This window comes from Rousettus aegyptiacus, unplaced genomic scaffold, assembly GCF_014176215.1.
Source record: "Rousettus aegyptiacus isolate mRouAeg1 unplaced genomic scaffold, mRouAeg1.p scaffold_m13_p_8, whole genome shotgun sequence".
NCBI classification, from domain to species: domain Eukaryota; kingdom Metazoa; phylum Chordata; class Mammalia; order Chiroptera; family Pteropodidae; genus Rousettus; species Rousettus aegyptiacus.
The window spans coordinates 49,108,109-49,122,750 of NW_023416311.1; positions in this window are offsets into that span (position 1 = coordinate 49,108,109).

A 14,642-nucleotide genomic window follows, 5' to 3' on the forward strand; every position below is an offset into this window, starting at 1 on the left:
TTATATTTCTATTCAAGCTTAATTTCATATGTGATTTACATTGTATTTCAACAGTACACTGTAGGATACAATTTAAAAGCCTTCTAAATATTTTTACATTATTGCTGAAAGAGTTAAGCATGTGCATGGGACAGTGAATCAAACAGCTCAAAAAGCTCACATGAAGTTTCTCTGCTTGTTCTGGGATTACGCAGATGTACTTTCTATCTAATTCAACCATAGGCTACCAGATGGTACTTCTTTTTAATTTATTTGAATCTATTTGTCATTTTCTTCTTGGCTATTGAACTCCCAATGCTCAGCTTGGTACCAAAATGCTTAGAATGAAAACAGCAATGACTGTCTTCCTGTGAACTAGGTGTAGCCATGACACTAAGTTCTATCAATGCAAGGTAAGCAGGTTACTTCTGTTACAGAATAACAAATTATTTTATTCATAGCCAGAATGTCTTAAGATAATAACTATAACAATGTGAATAATCTTTTTTTTCTACATTGGAAAACCAGCTGACTAAAATCAAGATGAAGAAGTGCAACCACCATTATTTTTACATAAACAATATCATCGATATATTTTTTAAAAATCATAAGCAGGAGCGATCTATGCATGGTATTGTAATATTGGTGCATTTTCATTTCACGATATGCCATAAACATCAAATATTTTAATCACAGAAAAACAGATATTGTATCTTGTGGAATAGTTATCTGACAGACAGCCTAATGTCTACTCTCTACTTATTCCTTTTAGAACTACAACTGCTCTCAAAGCTGGATGTGACCACAAGACTAGGCTCTTAGATATAAGCACAATAGAAATAACGACACCTCCAAGTCTCAACTTCCTTACACTGCTTTTTCCGCCAGGTCCACTGGCCTGAAAAATGGTAACCGCAGAAGCAGCCACCTTGCAGCCAGATATGGATGCCACATATCTGACAGAACCACTTGATCACTTGGCCAGAGGCCAAGGATATAAATTTTTTCTTCAAGCCATTGCATTTGTTATACCATCTTGTCTGATGCTTAAAAATATATAATAACAAAGAAAGAACTATGTGAAAAGCTAAATATCTTCTTCTTGTAATTTTGTAATTGCAGTATTTTAGTAACTATGAAAAAATGCATTCAGGTTGACTTTAGAATTAATGTCCAGGGCTTCTCTAAACTCTCATATTCCATGTTTTATACCTGTTCATTGCAAAATTCTTAAGCCAATCAAATAAGTGACTGTCTGCTGATCTTTAACAGTAAATGATAAATATCAATCAATACCTGAATTACATAGTAATATGTTGATCTTATGTATTAATGTGACATCTTGTTGAACTATATTTAATACTTCATAAAATCTATTTGGATGCAATAAAAATGTTACATATTGAATTATTCCAGATTTTGGCTACACTATAACTTTATATCTCAGTTGATAGCAAAACAGAACATAATTTGAAAGCCACACCTTCCAAGGCAACTACATATACAAAGTATATGTATATATACAGAAAACAAGGAGAGGAGAAAGAGAGAGGGAGAGAGAAAGGATCGAGAAAGAGAGAGGAAAGGAGAGAGAGAGAAGGAGAGAGAGAGATAAAGGAGATATATATAAAGTAGATATGAGGACTGGGAGATATATGAAAGTATAGATATAAGTATATAGCTAAATATATATAAAGTATATATAAGATATATATTAAAGTAGTATATATTTAAATATATATATAAATATATATTGAAAGTATATATAGACATAAATATATATAAAGTATATACTTTATATATATACTTATATATAGATAAAGTATATATATAAATATATATATAAAGTACATATATATATATATATATATATACTTGTTCTGTATATATACATATACTTTGTATATGTAGTTGCCTTGGAAGGTGTGGCTTTCAAATTATGTTCTGTTTTGCTATCAACTGAGATATAAAGTATATATATATATAAAGTATATATATAAAGTATATATATAAAGTACATATATATACATATATATATAAAGTACATATATATACATATATATATATATATATATATAAAAGAACAAGTAAAACAATCTGTATAGATACTCTATTAGTGGTAGTCATTACTAACAACTGGTATCAACTATTCCTAACACCACTATTAAAAATAGGTTTAAACAACTTATATATATTTTTTGAATATGTGTCTTAAGTGTAAGTTATCATATCCAAAAAATAAATACCAATTTTAGTAATAAGCCCCTGAAGGGAAAGCATTTTTAGTATTCTAATAATACATATCATATTAACATTTTTAATAGTTAATGACTATCAGACTCTTCTGATATTTTTCCTTCTTTTCCAATGGTTATTTTCTTCTTGTTTATTATTTATTTCATATATTTGTGCTTTCTTTCATTTTGCTCTTTATTAAGGTATCATTTAGTTTACTTTTTGAATTTTTTCAAATAAATTATACATGATATGTAAAGTTACTAAACTTTTATATTTATATTCTATCATTAATTTCTGTTTATATTTTATTAATATTTTCTTCATTTAATTTTCTGTTATTTAGTCAGCTTTTGAACTGATAATAGAATCTATATTCAATTTAAAAAATTTTTACTGTCAATTTTTACTTAGTATTTTTATTTTTCCTGTAAATACAGCTTTAAATGTATTGCACAAATTCTGATATGTGTTTTCATTATTATCATTTCTTAGAAATTTTTTCCTTTGGTCTTGTACTTCCCCTTTCACCCAGGAGTTGTTGATTTTATTTTTTATTTTTTTTCAGCAGTTGTTTTATAGGAGACATTTAATTTCTAGGTGCAAGTTTCTTTGGTTGTTTTTTATACTGGTAAGAATTCTTAGTTCTATTGAGTTTGGATCCAAGAATATTGTTTGAAATATTTCTGCTCTGTGGTGCTAAACAACATTTTCTTTGCGCCTTACCATATGATCAATTTTTGTGAATGTTTCATGTAGTATTAAGGAAGAAAATCACATTTTACATTATTGGATATGAGGTATATGTACATAATTAATTATAGTAATACAAATTAAATTTGCTCTATTGTTTTGCTTTTCTTGCTTAAAAATTCCTATTAAACATATAATTTCTTCTTTTCCTGTCTTTCACTCTAAGAACTTTCTCTGTTTTTTAAATTTATTTATTTTATATCACTTGGATTTCTTTGTTTTTTAATCCTGTTTTTATTCCATGACACGTAATTATTCTTTTTTCTTTTTAAAACCATTTTTGATATATAAAAAGTATTTATAAATCAATGATAACTATTCAACTTAATTCAACAATCAATGGACAAAGTATATGAATAGATAATTCATAAAGAAGAGTGAAAATTTTTAAAATAAAATTATCAATGGCTACATATTCTTGAAGGAATATATCCTATGAAAAATTACTATTTCATAACAACATGAAATATTACTTTTTAACAGAAGAGAACTTGTGACTGATTAAAGGTGGTTAAAGAATAATATTTAAGCATTAAAAGTATTATGGTTAAAATATTCTGTGGCTTTTAGCAACCCCCCGCCTGGATTTTTGAGTTCTAAAGGACAGTATCTTATATATTTCTTATAACTCCCCAATGTGATGTGTGTATTAACTTTAAATTTTAAAAAAGTTTGCAAAAACAAAAATAGTACAGATAACAACCATTTACCTTTTACCCAAATTCACATGTTAACATTTCACCATTTACTTTATCAGTTTCTTTCTTTTTTCATTTTTCCTTCTTCCCATCTTCCTTCCTTCCTTCTTTCCTCCCCCGCCCCGCCTCCCCCCTCTCTCTTTTATCTGCCTATATATATATATCCATATTATGTTGTATGTCTTCATTCAAATTTATTCTTCCTTGGTCAGCTTATAGTTTCATATTCATTTCTGATCAGATTTATCAATTCTTTCATTCCTCTTCTTGGTTCAATCAATTTCGTTTTATTTCTTCTTGTTTTTTAACATTATGTTTTAGATTTTGAATTTCTGATTCCAGATGATTTTTCAAATCCACAAATGTTTGGTTTAAGATATGAAACACATTTTCAAGTGTCCTGTTATAGATTTTTTTCTGCCTCACCACTGCTTTTCCTTTTGTTTATGTTGTTTGTTATAGGAAATTTGTCAGCTGAATTGTATACTGTCTCATATTTAATTTTCATTTTGTCACAGTTTTCAAAGAAGAGTGTTTGATTCTCTGCACCTTTGTAAGGTGGTTTGGCAATATGTTAGATTTTATAAGAATCTTGATTCAAAAGCACCCATTTCTATCTGTGTAACAAAGTATGGTTCTTTACAAAATTTTTCTTAAGGGGGAGTAAAAAAGAATGGGAAGACAGGATGTGTGTTTATTTATTTTTAATGTCTTTTGCCTTGATATATCCTGAATTTTCCCTTGTACTCTTTTTCCTTTCATCATGCTTCTTCCAAAGGATGCCTTTCCCTTTCTGTCCTCTATCACCTCCACCCTTCCTCTGTGCATTATCTTTGCATCTAACATGCTCTATAAATCTTATTCTGTAATTTCTATTTTCACATATTAAATTATCTTTCATTTCTGATAATGGTTTGGGATTAAGTTTAGACTCTCTGCTAGTTGCCTTCTCTCTTGCATGCAATTTTTTTCCCCTGAATTTCTCTTGCACTTCTCAAAGGCTCACACCAGTGAGTTTATTTGCTTATTTCTTTGCTCAATTTTTTTTTCAGTCCACAGGTAATTTAAAATCTGAATTATCATCCAGATATTATGAGGGTATAGATTTTATGTAATTGAATTTGTTCTTTTTTATCATTATATTTCAATGAGAAGTTAAACTTACTAGAATTAAAAGCCATTGTTGCATCACCAGCTACTGAGAAATCCTGCCGATTTGCTAGATTTTTTAGCTGTGAGGGAATAAAACTGACAGCTGAATTTGGAAGCCAGAAGGATAAAGATAGCTTTAATTTCTCTTCTTTGTTTTATTTCCTTCTCAAATAGTGTATTCTTTTTGAGCTCAAACTCTTAGAGCTAACGAGATGGATCATTTTCATACTGACAGTGAATCAGCTGTACTTTGGGTTCTAGATAGGGGTTTTGTAGTATTAAAAAGTATTAAAAAATAGAAAGATAAAATCAAAATAAAACAGAAACACCATAATTGGTATTAAGTTACATAGAGTTTCATAAATATATATAGAGTTGACCCTTGAACAACACAGGTTTAAATTGTGTAGGTCCACTTATATGTGGAGATTTTTCAATAAATACATGTAAGTTTTCAATCCATGGTTGGGGTCCATGGATGTGGAGGATTGACTGCATTGATCTACGTCATTTTATAAAAGGGACTTGAGTAGCCACAGATTTTTTGTATCCACGGGGGTCCTAGAACCAATTCCTTGTGGACACTGAGGAACAACTAAGTTTGAGAAGAAGTCAAAGTTATATGTGGTGTTCTTAACCACTGCAGTGTTCAAATGTTAACCATATATGTATATGTGTGTGTGTGTATGTATGTATGTATGTATATGTGTGTGTATATATATGTATATGTATATGTATGTATATATGAAATATCTCTCTCTAGTTTCCCCCCGAGAATTAATAGATTTTTGTGAATATTTTCATAAGAACAGAAGTAATATTTTGATAATTCATTTCTGAGATTAAGTATTAAAATAGCTTATAGAATGATTGCAAGTACTCTACTAATATTTCAAGCCTATAAACAATTTTTAGTAGCACACATCCATTGTCCTCACAATATAAGTCATATCCCAGGTAAGATACATATGGTGCACTGAGACTAGGTACTTTGAGGACTTTAAAGAACAAATCATTTATTTTGGGAGGGATTAAGAAGGTTTACAAAGAATAATGTTGTATTCCAGGGGATAATAAGAACAAAAGCCTTCACAACATCTAGACAAATAAGATAGTTTATGGGGTGGATCACCTGACACAAACTATGGCTGTTAGTAGTGGGAAACAGCCAAAACAAAAAACAAAACAAAAAAACAAAAACAAATAAAAACAAAACAATCAAATATGAAATACCAGAAAGAGAAACAGGAAAATAATGATCCCAAATCAAGTCTTTTCTCTTTCCTCCACTTCCATCCCCTGCTGATTCCACTGATTAGTCAAACCAAACAAGAAACTGGAGAGTAAAGCAGCCCACTCATGTAGTCCATACAATCTATATCCTGAGGGGAAGCAGACCTAGGGGACAAATGAAAGAGATCCAGTATACATGCTCCAGTTTGTACTATTATAAAGAAGCTTACTGTGAATATAACGTCCAAAAAGGCAAAAGCTCTAGTCAGAAGAAAACCTTGCAATAAAGCAGGCATTATATTTTCCCAATGAATATTGCCAACAGATTTATTTTATAGCTTTATTCTTTTCTGTTTTGCACAACTTCTTTCCAATATTCATTTAAATTTATGACTGAAGACAGTATTCTCATTTGCAAGCTAATAGGGCTAGTGATAGGCAATACACGGTTAGAATTGGAAAATGAAACTCTTAGCAATAACAGTATACCAAAACCAGTTCAAAATTCCCCATTTTACTATGAAGACACTAAGTTCAAAGGCATGACTATATTCTGAATTTTAATTTGCTAATCATTCAGTACAAAACACTCTTAATTTCTCTCAACAATGAAGGAAAGAACTGAGTATACAATAAAATAATTGCTCACTTCTTAATATATTTTTACACTGAAAATAAAGATGAGAACAAGGTATTTTATGGCATGTAGTAGTCATACAAATTCTGTGACCTGTATCATATGATTTCTAATTATTTAGAGTAATTTACAATCCACCAATGATTAAAAATATTACACATACATTTTTACTAAGAATTGGAAAGTAGATGACAGAAGAATGTCTGTTATAACCTAGATTTGGGATATTGTACTTTCCCAATGCATTACCTGTCCTAACAATTAATGTATTTACTATACTATAATTACATCTTGTTCTATAACTTTTAAAATTTGTTTTATTTTATCTTAAACTCTTTAATATTTGCATGTGTAAAGCTGATTTGATCCAGACAAATGTGGACAATTTGTGCTGTGGTAAGCATTTTGAGTTGATAGGCAAATGCCTGACAAAGCAAGTAACTTGTCCAACTGTGATGAAAACGTGCTAATTTAGGAGTTGAGAAATTAAAAAAAGAGATGCTCAAGCATGTAATACAGAGGATAACTAACAATGCCTATACAAAGAAGGAAAGACAGATAGGAGGCACATAAAAAAAAAAAAACAGTATTGTTCTGTCTCCAATCTCTATTGATAAGATAAAAAAAAGTCCCTCCATTACTCTGTCTTTATACATAACGGAGGCTGGCAGGAAGTAATATTGATATAAGGCTAGCTGCTCCTCCTCTCAGATGCTACTCTACATTACTTTATAATCAACAAAGCACTGTGTCTCTTCTATGTTCCTAAATAATTTTTTTTTATCTGAGGGATAAATATAAATGCCATAGATTATAATGAAGAAGCAGAAGTGTACGCTATTATTTGTCTAGTGCACCCATTTAAATTTCATCATACCATGAATAATTGTTACACTATATCAAACAATGAAAATATTATCCAAGGTTAAAAAAAACTCAGATGTCACTCCATTTAAGTAGTATTGCAAACACACATATGTTCAAAGACCTTTTTTATTAATAATATCATATATTCTTTGTTGATTTTGTGTGTATGTGTGAAGTACACTTCTCATAAGGATTTCTGAACACTTCAATTTTCTTTGACTATTTAAAGATGCAAAAACAGTAAATTTACCTTTTAATCTTTTGTAGTTCATTGCAGATTTTTACTTATTTATCAACTATATAGAGATGCGTCTTGATATAACAAAAGTTTTTTCTAACATTTTTTCATGCAATTTAGCTAAAAAACCACAAAGTAGAAAATATGTATTTTCTTAAAGAAAATAATATGTTATTGAGACACACACACACACACACAGACTTAGTTAAGTCATTTTCACTAGTAAGAGGAAAATAAACTAGAGTTAGTTTTCAGCCAAAAGCCAAAACCAACTATAGCTACATAATGGACTTCCAAATCATGTACTGGTCCAAATATCTATATTAAAAAGAGGAAATCTGGTCCAGGTGTGGGAAACTTGGTTTGATGATGGTGGTACATGGTTCATTGGGAGTGGGGCCATTCTTTCCAGCTGGCTACCATCATATTCCTGATTTGCAGTTCATTTTGGTGTCCAGCACCTTAGGGATCTACTAAATTTCATATATGAGGTCAAAGCTATGCTGTGAGGAAGAGTTGCTTACCTCAACCAAGTTGGATGAAGAGGAGCTAACAGAAAGGGTAAGAGAGGCTACAGAGGCCCAGTGGATAATCTCTACTGGTCCTCCAACCCACCATTGGATATACTGGTGCCTGATAGTGGTCTCACATCGAGATTGGAATTTAGGAAAAGAATGAGAATGGAAGATATAATTAATGACTTTTGAAAACAATATCGGTTTGGCTTATACTTGTCCTATAAAGCAAAATTTGAGCTTATTAAAAATATTTGAGAAAGACTTTTGGTAAACGCTGTGCTCGCCTCTTTCCACAATCACATCAAAATTACAACTAAATTATATAACAACCACCCTTGGGAACCACGTGGAGACTAGCTAAATAGAACTACTATAAGTAAGGATATAAAGAAGAAGCCATGTGGAAACTAATAGAATGGGCGGAGACATAAAAAGGACTGGTCCCACCCCTTGTATGGTGGTTAAGAACTGAGAAGGATATCCTGGCTGTAGAGGTCCCCACTGAGGAGTGAGGACTTCCAGCTCCACACTGGACTTCCCAGCCCAGAGGGAGTCCTCATAACAGCGGGCTGTGAAAATCAGCAGGGACTCAGTCAGGGTGAGACAGAAGGCTGCTGTAGATACAGGCGTCCTCTTAAAGGTCCCATGCACAGACTCACTCATTCACTCACTCATTCACTGACTCAAAAACACTTATCCTAAGTTCCAGAGAAGAGGGAGTGGCTTGAAGAACACCAGTGACACACAGGGAGGAACTGAATTGTCTGGCTTCAGGGCCAAAGCTGGAGAGTCAGTTTTCTCTCAGACTAAAGTGACAACAGGTACCATTGTTCCTTTGTTGAGCCCTCCCCACACACAGCCTGCAGGTGCAGGCAAGTGACAAATCTGAGCCTCCATTAACCTAATATAGCTCTCCCTCTGCCCTGGTGATTTTCTGAAACCCTGTCCCACCCAGTTCACACATCCAGCCTGAACTTCTTTCAGGGGCTAATCCACACGAGCAGCCCACTTGGAACTGCACTGACTTTCCTAATATCTCTCCAAGGTCCATAAACTCCAAGCAAGCAGCAACTGGCCTCAGCGTGCCCAACACCTCTTGCTAAGTAGCTCTAACCTCAGCACTAGTGGCAGTTGGCCTTAGTTCACAGAATGAATACTCACTGTTGCCTCTAAGTCCAGCACAGATAGCTAACAACTGCAGATCACTCTGTAACTCTTACAGGTGGTCCTGAGCCAAACATAGGAATTGGCCTATTTCAGAGCCCCTCCCAAAAAGCTCCAGAACCATCATACCTGGTGGCCAGCTTCAGACCACACTAGAGCACCACTCAATTAATACCACAAACAGAACACACAGAAGGCACTAGAGCCCTGCTAAAGTGAAATCTGGTCCATGAGATCTGCCCCTGCACAACAGCTTGTCTGCTGTAGTCATGGCCAGTCCTCACAGCCAATCAGCATGAGGGTCAATCCCACCCGCTGATATGTCGACCGCAATCAAGGCTCCACTACAACAGGAGGGACACACAACCCTCACAAGGGACATCTCTGGAGCACCCAGCTCATGTGAACAGGGAGACTGCACCACTGGACCCCCCAGAACACCTACTCTCTCAGGCCACTCTTCAAAGGCTGGGAGACATAGTAAATCTACCTAATACATAGAAACAAACACATGGAGGCAGCCAAAGTGAGGTGACAAAGAAACATGTCCCAAGTGAAAGAACAGAACAAAACTTCAGAAAAAGGACTAAACAAAGTGGAGACAAGCAATCTGCCAGAAGCAGAGATCAAAACACTGGTTATAAGGATGCTCAGTAAAATTAGGGAAAAAAAATAGATGATCTCAGTGAGAACTTCAACAAAGAGATAGGAAATACAAAAATGGAGATAGAAAACATAGAAAAGAACCATAGAAATGAAGACTGCAATAACTGAAATGAAGAATATATTAGAAAAAAATCAATAGTAGATCAAATGAAGCAGAGGACTAAATCAGTAATTTGGAAGGCAAGGTAGTAGAAAACACTCAATTGGAACAGTAAAAAATAATAATTTTAAAAATGAGGATATAGTTTAAGGGACCTCTGGGAAAATATCCAGCATAACAACATCTGCATCATAGGGGAACCAGGAGAAGACAGAGAGCAAGGAATTGAAAACTTATTTGAAGAAACAGTGACTGAAAACTTTCCTAATTTAGTGAAGAAAACAGACATAGAAGTTCAAGAAATGCATGGAGTCCCAAACGAGATGATCCCAAACAGGCTCCCACCAAGATACATAATAATTAGAATGCTAAAGTTTAAAGAGAAAAAAAGACTCTTAAAAGCAGCAAAAGAAAATCAGTTAGTTACCCACATGGGAGCTCCAATAAGACTGTAAGCTGATTTCTGAACAGAAATTCTGTAGATCAGAAGGAATTGTCTCAAAATATTCACTGATAAAAAGCAAAGGCCTACAACCAAGGTTACTCTATCCAGTAAGGCTACCATTTAGAATCAAAGGATAGACAAAAAAGCTTCCTGGATGAGAAGAAGCTAAAGGAGTTCATCATCATCAAACCAGTATTATAAGAAATGTTAAAGAGACGTCTATACGAAGAAGAAACAAATAAACAAATATATATATAAATAAGAAAATATCTTGAAGAGAAAAAAATCTCATTAACAAAGGCAAATACATAATAAAAACAGTGGATCAATCAACACTAAAGCTAGTACAAATGTTAAAAGGCAAAATAAGAATATTGTTCACATAATTACAACAGTAAATTAAGGGATACTTACAAACACACACATAAGAAGTAAAAAAATAATGACAAAAACAAATGTAGAAGGAGTCAAGTCAGTAAAAATGGTAGTGATTTTAGAATGTGTTTGAACTAAGTAACCTTCAACTTAAAATAGTCTGCTATACACATAGCTTTGCATATATGAAGCACATTGTAACCACAAATCAAAAATTTATAGGAGCTATACAAGAAGTAGAGATAAAGAAGTCCAAATGTAGCACTATAAAAAGTCAACAACATATAAGAGAAGAGAGCAAGAAAATAAGAAAATAGAGATCTACAAAAATAATCAGAAAACAATAAAATGGAAATAACTACATATTTAATCATAATTACTTTAATGTAAATGAATTAAATGCTCCAATCAAAAAACAAGTGGATAAAGAAGTGATATATGTATACAATGGAATATTACTTGGCCATAAAAATGAATAAATATTATTATTTGCAACAACATGGATGGACCTAGAAGGTATTATGCTAAGTGAAATAAGTTAGACAGTGAAAGACGAATACCATATAATTTCACTTATGTGTGGAATCTAAAAAATAAAAATAAAATAAATGAATAAAAGAGAAAAAAAACTCTTAGATGCAGAGAACAAATTGATGGTCACCAGAGGGCAGGGAGTTTGGAGAGCGAGGTGAAAAAGGTGAAGGGATAAAAACTACAAATTGCCGGTTATGAAAGCAGTCCTAGGGATATGAGGTACAGCATCGAGAATATAGTCAGTAATATTGTTATAACTACATATGATGTCTGATGGGTACAAGATCTATTAGAGGGATGACTTCATAACTTATATAAATACCTAAACACTATGATGAGCACCTGAAACTAATATAATATTGAATGTCAACTATAATTGAAAAATAAAATAAAAATAAAAATAAAATGTTTGAGGATTTCCTGGTAATAAAAGGCTGACAAAGCACCCTAAATGTGAAAAAGGAAAAGTGAAAAGGAATAGAAATTTTAGTCCTTTTGTTGATGAAGGAGAAATGCCAAGAATAAAGAATAAAAAGGCAAAAGGACTGAAACTGGAGGTTATGGGTTTAATAAAGACCCCAAATCCCCCTACCTTTATGAGCTTCTTTCCAAGTTCCTAATCCTTCTGTGCCTCGTTAAATGGCAGCTGACTTTCCCCAGGCAAACAATCCAAAGAGTGAGAGAGCTCAAGAAAGGACCTAAGGCTGCAGCCATGGTATTTTTAATCTAATTTTGGAAATGGCATCTTGTCAATTCTTGCATATATTGTTCATTTGAACTAAGTCAGTAAGTCCAGGCTGCACTCAAGGGGTGTTACACAAGTGCATTAATTCCAGGGAGAATTAATTCATTGAAGGACGGATTTCCACAATCTCTCAGGAATTACATTTTATTTCTAATTTTATAAAAACAGCATAAAATTATTTCTGTAACAAGTGAGGATACAATTATACAATCCAGTAGACAAGTTACCTCTTTACTTTTCTTGGCAGAGAGCCCCAAATAGGACATTCCAGTCAGAGATAATCATATGGTCAGTGGCAGAGAGTGTGAAAGACAGCAGGGGCCTTAGCGGATAATGGAAACTACAGCATGTGCTTAGAGCATATCATATGTCCTACCTAATAAGCAGTGAATACAGGGCTAGAATATGGGGCTGAAAAGAGTACCACAAAGAGAATTCCCCAGTAAAAATTAGGAGAGTGAAAGAGAGCTGAAACACTAACAGGTAGGAGACTGGAAAAATAAAAGAGCCTTTACTATTTATGGTGGATTATAAAGCCACCATCAGAAAGACAAGACTAGAGCCAGGAATGTGTGTTAAAGTTGAAGGTATCAATAGAATGGAATAACACTAAAAATCAAAAGGAACTTTAAAAAGGTTAAATATATTAACAAATAGAAAGGAGACTTATTCACAATAAACACTGCTATACAGTTTGGGAACAGTCCTCAATAGGCTTAAGAGTTAATGGGAGGAGAGAGTAAGAAAACAGAGTTTATTTATTTATTTAATTTATTTATTTTTATGTTTTTATTTTTAATTAAATTTATTGAGGTAACTGGTTAATACAATTATATAATTTTCAGGTGTACATTATTATTTGATATCTGTATATTCTATTGTGTGTTTACCACCCAAAATCCAGTTTCCTTCAGCTACCATATATTTGATCCCCTTTATCCACTTCGCCTTACCTCTACCCCCTATTATTTGACCACCTTTACCCCGTCTACCTCTCCCCTCCTCTCCCACCCTACTAGCAACCACTACTCTATAGTCCTCAGGTAACCACTAGTCTATAGTCCATGTCCATGAAGAAAAGAGAATTTAAAATTTTTTAAAGTTTGACTAAATAAATAGAGAACAATAAGGATTTAACCTTGAGGAGAAAGAATTCAAAGGAAGAGTACATTTATTTATTTATTTGTTTATTATTTATATTTTGTTATATTTCACTTTTAACAATCTGTCATGATCGAGCATTTCTGCATGAAAAAAAAATGAAAAGTTAATGGAGAGATACTAAGGTAAAAGAGAATAGAGATACATCTTGAATGTTAATCTTTCAAGTCTTGAATTATTCATTTAAAATGGTTTTTCTTTCCCACTTTGAGCATACATGTGGACTCAAATTGCTATGCTATTCATATATTTATGACAGTATAATGTGTGTAAAAGAGGAAAAAGGAGGGGTAACATTACCAATATAGCAGAATAGAAAGCCCCAAACACTCCTACCTCCCAATACAAGAACAAAACTAGACAGTACAATAACATAAGGACCAATTCCTTTTGTGAGAAATTCAGGTATCAATTATTAGGCTCCTGTACCCCCAGATAAACATGAAACCAGCAGAACTGAAGCAGGAAGGAAAATGTGGTACATGTAATGAAATATTATTCAGTCATAAAAAGAAGAAAATCCTGTTACTTGCAATAACATGGATGAACCTGAAGGACATTATGCTAAATGAAATAAACAGTCAAAGAAAGACAAATTCTGCATGATTTAAATAATATGAGGTATATAATGTAGTCAAATTGATCAAAGCAGAAATCCAATGGTGGTTGCCAGGAAATGGTTAGAGGAGGAAATGGCAAGTTGATATTCAATAGCTAAAAATTTTCAGGCAATTAAAATTTTAAATGTTCTGGAAATCCACTGTACAACATTGTGCTGACAGTTAATAATATTTTACTGTTCACTTAAAAATTTGTTAAGAGGGCATAGGTCTTATATGAGGTGTTTTTACCACACACAGAAAAAGAACTACATAAATCTATAGGAGGCTGGGAGAGATGAGAATTATCTAGTAAATTCTGAGATTTCTAAAAGTAGGAGTAGTTATTTTGCAACAATCGAAATAAAGATATCTCATAGTCAAGTTCTGAATCATCAAATTGTTTTTACATTTTTTTTCTTCTCTCTCTCTCTCTCTCTCTCTCTCTCTCTGTCTCTTTCTCTGAAACTCCTAAGTGTTGATTTAAAGGGTACATTTGGTGTTTTACTTTTCTATTGCCATTTTAAAAAATAGAAGGATTCT